The following is a 14,500-nucleotide window of genomic DNA, read 5'->3' as shown; positions in this document are numbered from 1 at the left end:
ATCATCGTGAATTGCTTCACAAATTGGAACAATTAAAACAAGATGGTAACACTGTTCATGCTTACTACCAATAGTTCAAATCTTATATGCATCATTGTGTCATAGTAGAATCCGATTATGATACAATGAATGATTTTTTTGGTGGTTTGAACCATGATATTCGCACAAGATTTCCGTATATTCCTTGTTGCATTATTGGTATGTATGTTCACGCTTGTACCTTTGAGAGACAAATACAGGAGGATGCATTGGGTGACTGCAACAACTACTATTCCAGTGCATGCTCACCACCACTGGTCGGTTCCTTCACCGTTGCACCTACTAGAGCAACCACACCTCAAATTGTGAGCGCGACATCATATCAAGTGTATGGTACATTGTCATCGTCTGTACCTACATCAACTACAACTTGGCGACAAGGTAACAGTAAAGGTATTGATGATATAACTTCACATGAGAATGATGCATGCCTAGTTAACTTGAATACATCATGTGTTGAGTTACCTATTGATTTGAGCACACCACCTATTTGAGAGAATCATGTTACTATCATGAATGCGTCATGTGATCAAACAGCTAAAATACCAACAATTTTGAATGCACCCATTGAATTAACTGTTGATGCAATAGAACCAATGTTTAATCATTTTGATATGACCTCTAATATTGGTGATGATTCTGTCTCAAATGACTTATTGCATGTTTGCTTATTTAACCATATCGTAGCATGTAAATTTGATGCAAGTAAGGTTTATTCATCAATGTTGGGATGGTTTAAGGATGAACATTGTCAATCTTTTGATACGAAGAAGAGCTTCACTTATATGTGCAAACTAAGTTGCAATATTTTCATGCCCTCTACTTCTTGTGATAATATTTTGGCTTTATATTTTATGAACTATGAAAGTTACTCATATATACTTGTGTTATATGTGCAAAAACCAAGGGAAGTAAAAATGGATGACATATACATACACAACATGTACACCTTGTCTCTTTTGTTAGCCACAATTCAGATTAAACAACACTGAGGACAGCTTTCTTTTCATGAAGGGGAGGATGATGAGGACATGACTACCTTGGATATGACCAAACATATTGCATACATGCATATTTGTGAGGTTATTTCTAATGCAAACTATGCAATAATTTATTTATGTTATCCAGGACAAAAATACTTCATAGACTTTTGTGCCATGTCTAGTTGTAGGTGTACGGGATATTTGTACAATCCACGTATGAAGATAAGGGAAAAGGAGAAGTTGTGCAGCTCAAAAACTCCTTCACGTCACTTTTGGGCCAAGAGAAGATAGAGTCGAAGTCTCTCACGTTCTGGACTCAGATTCGGACTGCACAGACATACCTGGATCAAAACGCCAAGATCTCTTTCATCCGGACTCCGAATTGGGTGATTATTTTTTGTTGGAAAATAGAATTCATGCTCTTTCCAACCCAATTGGATCCACCTTCAAATTCGTTCGGAGCGTTGAGATATTGATGAAATAATCTGACGCTGCAGCAGAATTCGAGTCAAACTACAAGTCTAAAGGTGTTGCATCACCTCCATTTGGGCCCATGAGCCTTGTATGACCTAGGGTTGTTTTTAGGATGCCTTGGGACATCCTCCCACCTCCTTGGCTGCCACCCCTTGCTCCTATATAAATATAAGTAGATCAATCTAGTAGCTTTTTTTGCTTGGGATTTGTTTAGTTAAAAGTTAGCCATTGCAACTTCGTGTACTTCGTTTGTGTCCAATGACCAGACCAAGACCGCTTTTGAATCCCCACCTTTATCAGTACTTCATCTATATTCGCACTATTGAGGTTGCATTATCATATTCTTGTTTGTTCTTCGATTGCATACCGGAATAGACCTTCGTGGTCAGGATGATCGTGCTTCGAGCATCGTCAGTAACATCAGGAGATTGGTTTAGCGATTGCTAAGGTGCAATGTCGTGCACGTTTGTAGTAGGATGATCAAAGTTGTCTCCACCAAATCGATAGTTATCACTCATCGAAATATCGGGACACCCCGCCTCTATCAATAAGGAGGGGGGCTCTCTCCCCCTCTCTCCTGGTGGCGTCGGAGTGCCGTCGGGGCAAGGATCGTGACAGCGATCTACACCAACAACCTCGCTACCATCAACACCCACTTTATCCCCCTTTATGCAGCGGTGTAACACCTCTTCTCCCCAATTTAATCTCTACTTAAACATGGTGCTCAACTCTATATATTATTATCCAATGATGTGTGGCTATCCTATGATGTTTGAGTAGATCCGTTTTGTCCTATGGGTTGATTGATGATCGTGATTGGTTTGAGTTGTATGTTTTTTGGTGCTGTCCTATGGTGCCCTCCATGTCTGGCAAGCATGATGGATTCCCATTGTAGGGTGTTGCAATACGTTCATGATTCATTTATGGTGGGTGGCTAGAGTGACAAAATCTTACACCCGAGTAAGGGGGTTGTTGCGTATGGGAGTAAAGAGAACTTGATACTTAATGCTATGGTTGGGTTTTACCTTAATGATTTTTAGTAGTTGCAGATGCTTGCTAGAGTTCCAACCTAAGTGCATATGATCCAAGTAGAGAAAGTATGTTAGCTCATGCCTCTCCCTCATAGAAAATTACAATAATGATTACCGGTCTAGTTATTAATTGCTTAGGGACAAAGAAATTTCTTGTGACAAAAGCTCTCTACTAAAACTAACTTAATTGTTTCTTTATCTAAACAACCCTTTTTATTTATGTGTTTTATATTATCTTGCAAACGTATTCCGTTACACCTACAAAGTACTTCTAGTTTCATACTTGTTCTAGGTAAAGCAAACGTTAAGTGTGCGTAGAGTTGTATCGATGGTCGATAGAACTTGAGGGAATATTTGTTCTACCTTTGGCTCCTCGTTGGGTTCGACACTCTTAATTATTGAGAAAGGCTACAATTGATCCCCTATACTTGTGGGTTATCAACATGCATGCATTTGCTGCTTCTTAGCTTTCATCTTCCCTCTCCGCCACTAGCGCAACACCGACCACTTGATGCATTGCCACCAAGTATAACAACAATGGTTCTTGCGGTCTTGGCGTGATCAGTGTTGGCGCAGAAGAGAGGTACTTCTTCAAGTCTTGCAGCGCTGCCTTAGCTTCCGGAGTCCATTTCATTGGACCCGGCTTTCTCAAGATTTTGAGATATGGTAGGGCGCGCTTAGCAGACTTGGAGATGAACCTACCTAGTGCAGCAATGCAGCGGGCAAGACGACGCACATCCTTGATGTGCTTTGGTGGTCCAATCTACTCAATCACCTTGATCTTGTCGAGATTAGCTTCAGTTCCACGCTGAGAAACAAAGAACCCAGGAGCTTGCCGGATGGAATGGCAAACACACACTTCTCGAGATTGAGCTTCACATTGATCTTGCATAGATTAGAAAATGTTTCCTCTAAATCTTGTATCAGTGTTGTCTTTTCCTTAGTTTTGACCACTATGTCATCCATTTTATGCTTCCACATTTCTGTGCAGCCGCGACTCAAAACCAATCTGGACTGCTCTTGCAAATGTTGAACCAACACTTTTCAATAAGAAAGGCATACGTATAAAGCAATACGTGCCACATGGTGTGATAAATGCGATTTTCTCTTCATCTTCTTTTGACATGAAAATTTGGTGATACCCGGAGTAGGCATCAAGAACCAACAGTAGGTCACATCCAGCAGTGGAGGTCAACAATCTGGTCGATTCATGACAAGGGAAAAGGGTCTTTTGGGAAAGCTTTATTGATATATGTATAGTCAATGCAAACCCGGCACTTTCCGTTTGCCTTGTGCACAACAATTGGATTGACCAACCACGTAGGATGGACTACACCTCTGACCAAGTCTGCCACTTCCAACTTCTTTATTTCTTTGGGAATAAACTTTTGCCGTTCCAAAGCTTGCTTCCGCACCTTCTACTTGATGGTCCATGCGTGAGGGCAGACGACAAGTTGGTGCTTAGTTACCTCCCTGGAACACCAAGGATGTCGGATGGTTGCCATGCAAACACATCGACATTCGCCCACAGGAAGGCAACGAGCGCACTTTCCTATTTATCATCAAGCGTGGAACTTATAGTGGAAGTTCTGTCATGCCCAATATGCAATCCTATCCGAGAGGAACTCGAAGGTCCGACCAAGGATAGAGCCACATATTGAAGGCAGATACATACAAAGGCATACAATTTCCACATGAATATATCAAACATCAGACAAAAGAGCGGCATCCAACTAAGGATGAAAACAAACGGAAAACAAGAATGACATCCACCCTGCTAGCCCAGGCCGCCGACCAGGAACTTATCCCTCAATTGAAGAAGAAGCAGAAGAAGAACTCCAAATTAAGAAGAATCACTCTCACGTCATATCATCGCATTACTTTTACCTACATCTGTTGTTGTAGTAATCTGTGAGATTAGAGGACTCAGCAATCCCATTACCATGGGTATCAAGACTAGCAAAGCTTAATAGGTATGAAATGGATAAGTCGTGAGGTTGGAGCAGCACTAAGCATTGTATGGTGGCTAACTTACGAGTACAAGAGTAAGAAGAGTAACTACACATAACGGTCGCAAACTAGTAATGATCAAGAAGTGATCCCAAACTACTTATGGTTAAACATAACCCCACCGTGTTTTCTTCTCGTACTCACTAGAAAAGAGACGTCACGGTTACACACGCAGTTGGTGTATTTTAATTCTGATCTGGTGCCAAGTTCTCTACAACTAGATATGAAAAATTCCCATCTGCCACATAACTGCAAGCATGACTTTCGAAAGATCAAATCCTGCAGGGGTGTCCCAACTTAGTCCATCACAAACTCTCATGATCAGCGGAGGAAAATCCTCCATTCCAGGACAACCCGATCAAGCTCGGAATCCCGGTTCACAAGACATTTCGACAATGGTAAAACTAGTCCAGCAAGACCTCCTGATGTATCGACACCCCGATAGGAGTCGTGCGTATCTCGTCTCAGGCCACAATTGGATAAGCGACACGTACATGTGCCAAACACACCAAGTTGCCCAGGGGCGGCCCCGCACAGTTCTCTAGTTTGGACCAACACCAACAGCACTGCCCCCCTGTGTTATGTGGAATTAAGAATCCTCGGGTGACGCGACCCCTATGCAAATTAATTAATTATCAGCATTATTATCTTGGCAAATCTGAAAACCAAAGTTGGGCCTTGCTAGAAGAGTTTTATTCAAAGCGAACTATCAAGGGGGCCCATAAACCCCGACCGTGTTAGGAATGCAAAATCAAGGAACATAACACCTGTGTGACAGAAACTAGGGCGACAAGAGTGGAACAAAACACTAGGCAAAGGTCGAGCCATCCAACCTTTACCAAGTATATATGAGCATTAATTAAATAAGAAATATTGTGATATTCCAATATATCCATGTCCCAACATGGAACAACCTGCAACTGCACCTACAACTAGCAACACTATAAGAGGGGCTGAGCAAAGCGGTAACATAGCAAAACAACGGTTTGCTGGTTTGGTGAAAAGGTTAGAGGTTGTTTCATGGCATATTGGGAGGCTTGATAAACAAGTGGTGGGTAGCGTGACATAGCGGTAGCATCGAGACAACTAGCACAGGAAAGATAGTAGTGAGATCCAAGGTGATGGTCATCTTGCCTAAAATCCCGCTAGGAAGAAGACCGAGTCCATGAAGAAGAAGAACATGCATAGACGAACCAAGCACAGTTGAACGAATCGTCACGATCGCAATGAAACAGGAACTATCGAGAAGAAGCACAACTGGAAAGAAGCAAACAACATGGTAAACACACAAGCATAAACATGACATGATGCTCAACCAAGTATGATGCATGACAAGGCTACATGATGCTACACATGGCAAGAGATGATGCATACAAGAACATCACATCAAAGCAAGTTTAAATGAGGCCGGAAGCAACATATAACAATTCCGGTAAGTCCTCATATGCAAATTTCAAAATTGGTCCACATCTGAATAAACATTATGTTAGAGTTGTTAAACAACAAGTTAAGATGCACCATGATGATCTACACGATTTTCTAGTCAAGTTACATATAAAGTTCATTTAATTCGGAGCTACGACCTAGAAAATATGAGCAAAACAAGTTAAACATGGCATTGATGCAAAGTGTATGAAAACATCAAGCAAACACATTCAAATCAAGATGCACCACGACATGATGAGACTACATGCAAAACCAAGCAAGTTTCATATATATCATGCTCCAAACGGAGCCACGGTTCAGCACATACACACGAAACAAGTTATAACAACAATCTGCCTAAACAACAGCGCTTTGCAATCATCAAAACAGCAAGCTACGTTAATTCAATGGGCACAAACTAGGTATGCACTTAAAGCAGACATGATATACTTCAAAACATCTTTAAGGTTGAGGTTCATAGGCATCACGGTTAATCCAATATGATCCATGCAAAATGCAAAGTTCTGTCACAGATTAGTACTTGGTGAAAATCTGGGCATATACATGAGTAGAGTTAATATGATGGCATGTTGGAGGCATGAAACAAGTATGCTACAACACATGAACTTGGCATCAAAAGGCATAACAAGCTATTACATTTCATGGAACTGAATTACCACAACATGGTATATATATAAGAGCAACATGCTCATGGGAATCATCAAGACAAGATGCATACATGAAATAAGATGATTCTCGGACTTTGTGAAATCTGGGAATGCAAAACAGTAACATTATGATGATGACTTGGGATGCATATAACAGAAAGCATATCAACTTTAATAAATAAGCAAAGGACATGGGCATATTGTAGACATGGCATACTACAACTTACTCCATGGGCACAACTTCATATGATGTATAGATAAATTACTATGGTTTTTGCAAAATGGAACATGTTGTTAACAGATAGATAGATTTAGCATGATGGCAACTTGAGAGCAAGGATGAGTCATGCTACAGAAATCCTACATGGAAAACAAGGGCTTGGCATCAAAGTACACATAACATAGAGAAAATCACACGAAGAAACCTTAGGCATATGACTTATGTATTAGTGGGAAGGTTCAAGCAAAGATGACAAGTTTTAGAACAGACAATTTTTAACTTGCTGAAATTAATAAATATGAAATCAGTAACATTGACTAGGCATGTTTGCAAGATCATGGCCGTCACATCATGGCATATCATGGCCTGCAATAAATACTACAATCAAGAGGACATAAAAATGCACCAAACACGTGTTGACAAGATGCTCATATGATGTATGCATTAAATCATACAAAAATAACAAAAGGGCAAGTTATAACAGTTTTAGCAGTTAACATCACTTAGCACTTTGCAACAGAGATTAGGACATGTAAGATGCATCCTATTATGCATGCAAATGCCACCATCATGAAGAGCACAAAGAGTAGAACATTTTGCATATATAGATCATCTCCATCGGTCAAACATGCTCAAAGTTAAGGCCACCACAAAATGCATATATGATGATTTTTGCAGAAAAGACTTTGTTGTTTTTAATAGAGAAAACGTGCGGCAACAATAATACCTATTACTCGAGTATATTATTTACTATTACTCGTGTCAACACACGGGAAATTATGTCGAACACGGCTAGTTGTCAACAGGCTAGCTCTACAGCCATGATGGTAGTGACTGCACACGGTGAGGCTGACTTTGGTATGCCGAACACGCTGCCTACACTGAGGTGTCATCTCTGGCGCAGGGTCTTGTCACTTCACTGTGAGGAGCAGCACATAATAATTTGACCAACGGGTCGTACAATACTACTTACATTGGTAATACTACTAGTACTACCACTGTTTGGATTTAGTAGTACTACCACCACCGTCCGCATATAGTAGGAGTATCTGGCTAGAAATATCTAGTAACACATGTCACAAAAAATAGTACTCCCTCCGTAAATAAATACATAGAGTATTATTTTATTCGGTTTTGTATGTAGTTTTTGATGATATTATACACGAGGTATTATACACTCTCCCTTTCCTATGGATCAAATCTAAAATCTCATCAATAAGACTACTATTGTACTTCCTTCGTACTGGTGCATTAGTCACGTTACGAAAACCAAATAATCCCAAAAGTTTTAGGCACGATGCATTAACTACCCACCTCGTTCCTTGTTTTTGCCACGAAAAAAGAAATCAGCCAATAGTAGACGTGGGGTGCGTATGCATTCAATGACTTGAGACTACTTAGCACAACATGCAGTTCTCAATTCCCAGCATGCAATGACGTTAATTACAAAATAAACATCGAAGTTCTCTCGTTTTGCCCCAACTTGGTCTCGGTGAGATGACTATACTGCACCGGTACGGAGGGAGGGCCGAGGAGTAGATGGCCAACACACATGTGAATGCAACGTAGTCTGCACTTCTCATGTAAAGGCTCCCCGCCAGTCCAGTCTACGAAATCCTATGCACCTACACACCCTAACCAAGGGTAAGAGTGATCACTCCAATCACAAGATCAGTTGGATAGAAGCTAGACCCATGGAGGGAATGAGCGCGAGCATGAGCCGGCTGTGCCAGATGGTCCACGACGCCGTCCCATGGCCCGACACCGAGGAACGTCTCCAGGTCGTGCTTCAGGCCGCCAGGGCCAGAGGCCTTTTGGACGACTGCTTCGTCTCCTTGTTCGACGAGGTCCTTGTCGTCTTCCTCGACAAGTTGACCATCATCAAGAAACTCGCGAACGACCTTGACGTACGCCTCCAGCCCACAAATCCAGGCTCTGAGATGCCCGCCACCCTCAACGACCTCTATGGTGACAACCTCTTCGATGCACTGGTGGCCCTGCAATTGCCCGCCATCACGCCGGAGAATGTGCACCTCAAGGCCTCGCTCGCCGCGCAGTGCCTGGCGCAACAAGACACCATCAACACAATCACCCACGCTACAAGCAAATCGTCCACAAGGACTACTACGTGCAAGAGGAGGACGATATGATGCTGACCTTCTTGGACCACAGGGCAACCTTAGATGGCATTGTTCAGAAGCACATTGAGCTCGTCGCCAACGCCGCTGCTCCTCACACGTCGGTTGGTGACCCGACGCACTAGGGCGTGAGGATGTCGTTGATGGATCCATATGTATCTTTATCTTTTCGTCAATTCCATGTAGTAGTATATTGTAATTATCTTACCTTTCGCATCAACTTCATAATTTTTGTACGTACCATGCATGAACTGCGCCAGAAGCAAACTTCTCATCACTCTAGAGAAAATCATTATTTCTATCTATCGGTCACGCTAATGAGCAGAACCATATTTTACAAGTTACAAGTTCAAAAGGAAAATCCTGCCGTGTTCGTGTCGCACCCCCACACGGTTGGTCCGGCATGCCACTCAAGGGGGAATGCGTGTTGTGTTGCATTTTCACTTACAAGTGGGACCGCAGTGGAGCAAACCGACTATCGGCAAACCCCCATCCCGCCCACAACGTGATGGCCGAGTAAGAGAAAACAGGAGGGAGAAGAGATAGCTGTAGCACGGACTCCAAGAAAATTGGTGTCAGATGGGACTCATGCGGGTGCACTATAAAAAAATACACTTCCGTGATGATACGTGTTTGTCACAGTAGGTCACGTTTTTTTCATGCATGTACATTGATACGTCCATTTTGCATCATGCTTGTATATCAATATTTATTGCATTATGGGCTGTTATTACACATTATGCCACAATACTTATGGCTATTCTCTCTCATTTTACAAGGTTTATCATGAAGAGGGAGAATGCCGGCAGCTGGGATTCTGGCTGGAAAAGGAGCAAATATTGGAAACCTATTCTGCAGAGCTCCAAAAATCCTAAAACTCCATGGAAGTCACTTTTGGAATTAATAAGAATTATTGAGCGAAGAAAATACCAGAGGGGGCCCACACTCTGTCCAGGAGGGTGGGGGGGGGGGCGCCCCCAGCGCGCCCCCTGTCTCCTGGGCCCCCTGGTGGCCCTCCGGTGCCCATCTTCTGCTTTATGAAGGCTTTTACCCTGAAAAAAATCAGAAGCAAGCTTACGGGACGAAACTCCGCCGCCACGAGGCGGAACCTTGGCGGAACCAATCTAGGGCTCCGGCGGAGCTGTTCTGCCGGGGAAACTTCCCTCAGGGAGGGGGAAATCATCATGATCGTCATCACCAACGATCCTCTCATCGGGAGGGGATCAATCTCCATCAACATCTTCACTAGCACCATTTCCTCTTAAAACCCTAGTTCATCTCTTGTATCCAATCTTGTATCAAAACCACAAATTGGTACCTGTGGGTTGCTAGTAGTGTTGATTACTCCTTGTAGTTGATGCTAATTGGTTTACTTGGTGGAAGATCATATGTTCAGATCCTTAATGCATATTAATACTCCTCTGATCATGAACATGAATATGCTTTGTGAGTAGTTACGTTTGTTCCTGAGGACATGGTGAAGTCTTGCTATTAGTAGTCATGTGAATTTGGTATTCGTTCGATATTTTGATGAGATGTATGTTGTCTGTCCTCTAGTGGTGTTATGTGAACGTCGACTACATGACACTTCACCATTATTTGGGCCTAGAGGAAGGCATTGGGAAGTAATAAGTAGATTATGGGTTGCTAGAGTGACAGAAGCTTAAACCCTAGTTTATGTGTTGCTTCGTAAGGGGCTGATTTGGATCCACTAGTTTCATGCTATGGTTAGGTTTACCTTAATACTTCTTTTGTAGTTGCAGATGCTTGCAATAGGGGTCAATCATAAGTGGGATGCTTGTCCAAGAAAGGGCAGTACCCAAGCACCGGTCTACCCACATATCAAATTATCAAAGTACCGAATGCGAATCATATGAGCATGATGAAAACTAGCTTGACAATAATTCCCATGTGCCCTCGGGAGCGCTTTTCTCATTATAAGAAATTGTCCAGGCTTGTACTTTGCTACAAAAAGGATTGGGCCACCTTTCTGCACTTTATTTACTTTTATTTCTTCTTACCCGTTACAAATTATCTTATCACAAAACTATCTGTTACCTACAATTTCAGTGCTTGCAGAGAATACCTTACTAAAAACCGCTTGTCATTTCCTTCTGCTCCTCGTTGCGTTCGACACTCTTATCGAAAGGACTACGATAGATCCCCTATACTTGTGGGTCATCAAGACTCTTTTCTGGCACCGTTGCCGAGGAGTGAAGCGTCTTTGGTGAGTGGAACTTGGTAAGGAAACATTTATATAGTGTGCTGAAATTTTCTGTCACTTGTTACTATGGAAACTAATCCTTTGAGGGGCTTGTTCGTGGTATCTTCACCCCGACCAGTAGAGAAAAGATTTTCTCCTCAACCTACTGAACCTACTGAAAATGTTTACTTTGAGATTCCTTCGGGTATGATAGAGAAACTGCTAGCTAATACCTTTGCAGGAGATGGAACATTGCATCCCAATTTACACCTTATCTTTGTGGATGAAGTTTGTGGATTATTTAAGCTTGCAAGTGTTCCCTATGATGTTGTCAAAAGGAAGGTCTTCTCTTTATCTTTGAAGGTAGATGCATTGACATGGTATAGGCTATGTGATGAAACGGGATCTTGGAACTATAAACGACTGAAGTTGGAATTTCACCAGAAGTTCTATCCTATGCATCGTGATCGTAATTACATATATAATTTTTGGCCTTGCGAAGCAGAAATAATCGCTCAAGCTTGGGGGAGGCTTAAGTCAATGTTATATTCATGCCCCAATCATGAGCTCCTAAGAGAAATGATTATTCAAATTTTTTATGCTCGACTTTCTCTCAATGATTGCACCATGCTTGATACTTCCTGTGCTGGTTCTTATATGCTGAAGACTACTGAATTCAAGTGGGATTTATTGGAAAGAATTAAATGCAACTCTGAAGATTGGGGTTCCGGCGATGGTAAGGAGTCAGGTATAACACATAAGTTTGATTGTGTTAAATCATTTATGGATGCCGATGCTTTTTGTGGATTTAGCGCTAAATATGGACTTGACTTTGAGATAGTAGCTGCTTTTTGTGAATCTTTTGCTACTCATGTTGATCTCCCTAAGGAGAAGTGGTTTAAATATAATCCTCCCACTGAAGTAAAAGTAGTTGCACCTATTACAGTTGAAGAAAAGACTATCACTTATAATGATCCTATTGTTCCTACTACTTATGTTGAGAAACCACCTTTTCCTGTTAGGATGAAGGATCATGCTAAAGCTTCAACTATTGTTCGTAAGAGTAATACTAGAACTTATACACCCCCTGAGAAAATCAAAGTTGAACCTAGTATTGCTATGGTTAAAGATCTCTTGGATGATAATATAGATGGGCATGTTATTTATTTCTATGGTGAAACTGCTAATATTGCTAGACCCGATACTAAGATACATAGACCTGTTATAGACATGCCTGTTATTTCTGTTAAAATAGGAGATCATTGTTATCATGGCTTATGTGATATGGGTGCTAGTGCTAGTGCAACACCCTTTGACTTATATAAAGAAATTATGCATGATATTGTACCAGCTGAGTTAGAAGGTATTGATGTTACTATTAAGCTTGCCAATAGGGATACCATTAAACCAGTTGGGATTGTTAGAGATGTCGATGTCTTGTGTGGGAAAGTTAAATATCATGCTGATTTTTTCTTGTTCTTGGTTCCCCACAAGATGACTTTTGTCCAATTATATTTGGTAGACCATTCTTGAATATTGTTAATGCTAGGATTGATTGTGAAAAGGATATTGTTACAATTGGATTAGGGGATGTGTCTCATGAGTTTAATTTTGCTAAGTTTCATAGACAACCCGGTGATAAAGAATCGCCTAGTAAGAATGAGATTATTGGTCTTGCGTCAATTGCCGTACCTCCTACTGATCCGTTAGAACAATATTTGCTAGACCATGAAAATGATATGTTTATGAATGAAAGAAGGGAAATAGATGAAGTATTCCTTCAACAAGGTCCTATTCTGAATCACAACTTGCCTGCTGAAATCCTAGGGGATCCCGCTCCACCCAAGGGTGATCCCGTGTTTGAGCTCAAACCATTACCTGATAATCTTAAATATGCTTATCTTGATGAAAAGAAGATATATCCTGTTATTATTAGTGCTAACCTTTTAGAGAAAGAAGAGGAAAGATTATTGAAAACTCTGAAGAAGCAACGTGCTGCTATTGGATATACTCTGGATGATCTTAAGGGCATTAGTCCCACTCAATGTCAACACAAAATTAAATTGGATAAAGATGCCAAACCAGTTAGGGATCCTCAACGACGGTTAAATCCTAAAAGGAAAGAAGTGGTAAGAAAGGAGATACTAAAGCTCCCTGAGGTAGGTATAATTTATCCCGTTGCTGATAGTGATTGGGTAAGCCCTGTCCATTGCGTTCCTAAAAAGGGAGGTATTACTGTCGTTCCTAATGATAAAGATGAATTGATCCCGCAAAGAATTATTACAGGTTATAGGATGGTAATTGATTTCTTTAAATTAAATAAAGCAACTAAGAAAGATCATTACCCTTTACCTTTTATTGATCAAATGCTAGAAAGACTATCCAAACACACACATTTCTGCTTTCTAGATGGTTATTCTGGTTTCTCTCAAATACCTGTGCCAGCGGAGGATCAATCAAAAACTACTTTTACTTGCCCTTTCGGTACGTTTGCTTATAGACGTATGCCTTTTGGTTTATGTAATGCACCTGCTACCTTTCAAAGATGCATGATGGCTATATTCTCTGAGTTTTGTGAAAAGATTTGTGAGGTATTCATGGATGATTTCTCCGTTTATGGATCCTCTTTTGATGATTGCTTGAGCAACCTTGATCGAGTTTTGCAGAGATGTGAAGACACTAGTCTCTTCTTGAATTGGGAAAAGTGCCACTTTATGGTTAATGAAGGCATTGTCTTGGGGCATAAAATTTCTGAGAGAGGTATTGAAGTTGATAAATCTAAAGTTGATGCTATTGAAAAGATGCCATGTCCCAAGGACATAAAAGGTATAAGAAGTTTCCTTGGTCATGCCGGTTTTTATAGGAGGTTCATTAAGGACTTTTCTAAAATCTCTAGGCCTCTGACTAATTTATTGCAAAAAGATATTCCTTTTGTCTTTGATGATGATTGTGTAGAAGCATTTGAAATACTTAAGAAAGCTTTGATCACTGCACCTATTATTCAGCCACCTGATTGGAATGTACCATTTGAAATTATGTGTGATGCTAGTGATTATGCTGTAGGTGATGTTCTAGGGCAAAGAGTTGATAAGAAATTGAATGTTATCCAGTATGCTAGTAAAACTCTTGACACTGCCCAAAGAAATTATGCTACTACTGAAAAAGAGTTCTTAGCAGTTGTATTTGCATGTGATAAGTTCAGACCTTATATTGTTGATTCTAACGTTACTATTCACACTGATCATGCTGCTATTAAATATCTTATGGAAAAGAAAGATGCTAAGCCTAGACTTATTACATGGGTTCTCT

The sequence above is a fragment of the Triticum dicoccoides genome, chromosome 5B (assembly GCF_002162155.2).
Source record: "Triticum dicoccoides isolate Atlit2015 ecotype Zavitan chromosome 5B, WEW_v2.0, whole genome shotgun sequence".
In the NCBI taxonomy this organism is placed as follows: Eukaryota; Viridiplantae; Streptophyta; class Magnoliopsida; order Poales; family Poaceae; genus Triticum; species Triticum dicoccoides.
Note: the sequence above shows the minus strand (reverse complement) of the source record.